Genomic DNA, 2,500 nt, shown 5'->3' on the forward strand with positions numbered 1-2,500 from the left:
TTGCCAACTAAATTGAGTAATTTTCTTTTCATCGTGTTTGAACTCTGTAGATAGCTACATAGCTCATGCAAATGTTTGTTTGCAACAATTCCTTTTTGAACAGTAACTCAACATATACATAGGTATACATAGGAATCTAAGATACAGACAGGTTTTCTTGCCAAATAATTGCGGAATATTTAAGTGATCTGGTGCTGGATACATACATAATACATACATCAGTATGATGTTATTAAGACAAATACAGCATGCCATTTTTGCTCTCTCAAAAAGCAGGAACGCAGAGAGAACCTTATGATTTATTTAATCTGCCATTCAAGACAAAAGATACAATAAGAAAGGACTTTAAGGGGGTGTGTGTATGTGTGTGTGTGTGTGTGTGTGTGTGTGTGTGTGTGTGTGTGTGTGTTGTTCAATTAAATTATTTAAATGATCTACTTGGTCTATAAGTTCCTTTAATTATTTTTTCTTCGCCGGTCAGTCGTGTGTGCAGAGCTGCATGCTGTTTGTGCAAATGCTTATTTAAGGTGCATGCATGTGTCTATTTTTTTATTGTGTAAGCTTGTTTGCGTGTGTGTGTGTGTTTGTGCATATTCTCTTTGCACATACACACTCTCTCTCACACACACACACACACACACACAAACACACACACAAGAACACACACTGCACAGTATATCTATGAGCATGCGTGGATGGTTTTGTGTTTGCAACCAACTTAAATGTTTAGCCAAATCAGTTAACTGTGTCCTGTAGTGTGTGTGTATACATAACTGTACAAAGTCAATAAATGAAGATTTGACGTGCAAAGTGTGTTATTTGTATTTTACATGCAGCACTGCACTACTGCATTAAACTTCATTTCCAATGGGTGCATAGATGTTGTTGAGAGTGTTCTCACAAACGGCTTCCACTTGTGTTACTATGAAAACATCATACATCACAGCAAAATCAAGGTGATGATATATTAAAAAAAGAAAAAAGATAACACAAAAAAATATATTATACATTTCGGCATCACAAAAAGTCCCGGCCTTTCACATGTTCAAGCAGCTTTAGGTCTTATTAAGTTAGGTGAATGCTATGATACACACATAAACTGGTGGGAAAAAAAGAGGGCAATATGTATTTGTTTTACATTCATACAATCTATTTCAGGTTATTTTAGCTAAAAAAAGAGACAGACAAAAAATGTATGTTCTTCATTATTCTCCAGAACAGACTATGCAGTGCAGCAATGAGAATGCAAAGGTATTGCCATGCAGTAGTTCAGAGCGAAAGTATTACTTGAAATAAACATTGTGTTTCCCAGTGCTGTTTCTTGGTGAGTAAATGGAACTGGGGGAGAAAGGAACCCAGAGTTTTTTTTTCTGCTGTGCTGATTGGGTGCAGATGTGAAACCCACCAGTCTGGGTTTAGTTAAAGTCCCCGCTGCCAGGAATATTCGCTACAATTCAATAAATAGAGCTGTTAGGAGCAAGGCATTTCCTTGTCACCATGTCAGGGCTTTGAGAGCGGATGTTTCCTATTGGGTGTTTTCACTCTAGCCGTAGTGTATCTAATGCTTGGCCTATATGCAAAACGCAATAGAAAACACTGTAACTCAAGCATGCTGCTATTGAACAGCTAAAAAGTGTAGATCACATGATACATTTTAACGTGCCTTTTAGTGTTGGATATATTGTAGGTCTATTAGGAGTCAACTAATAGGAATTTCAGAAAGGCGATAGATTAGATTTGATATAAATTGTTTTACTACATGTTTTTATTAACTATATGATATACAATGCAAATATATTCCAGTGAAACCCAGATGAATGAAGATCATTTTAGGTTTAATTAACCCATTTTAATAACTTTTTTTTTTCTTATTTTGATTTTGCAAAAACAAAACTGATCACATTTCAGGAAAAAAAAACAATGGCATTTAAAAACATGGATCATGCTGATGATGACAAAGTGGTTGCAACTAGCTAAAAACAAGTATGCATTTTTTTTATTTTTTTCATTTTAATTGCAAGAAAATGTGGCCAAAATGCTGCGATCAATGAATATGAAATGGTTAAATGTCCACTTGAGATGAACATTAGTGCAATGTTTTTTTCTATGGAACAAACGTCATCATTTTGAATATGTATTTCAGGGGTTGGATGCAATGCATTCATTGTTTTACAGTTATGTTTGCTTACTTTATTTCATGTCCTGTATCTGATTTTGTTTTGCCCCGAAGAAAACTATACCATGTCTGCTCTGTTAGACAAACACCCACATCATGTTTCCAACTATGTTTAATATTCATACTGTTATTCCCATTCATAAGAAAACATGATTTTACATAGTTCACACATACATTACATTAGAGAGAGCATATCTATTTATGCCACATGCAACTCCATATAATGTAATGATGTCAAATACACTCCAAATGTTTTGCTGAAGAAACAAATTTAACCTGACACAATTACAAAGGAATTTCACACACCCACTCAACTATATAACA

The sequence above is a fragment of the Ammodytes marinus genome, assembly GCF_949987685.1.
Source record: "Ammodytes marinus genome assembly, chromosome: 1".
In the NCBI taxonomy this organism is placed as follows: domain Eukaryota; kingdom Metazoa; phylum Chordata; class Actinopteri; order Uranoscopiformes; family Ammodytidae; genus Ammodytes; species Ammodytes marinus.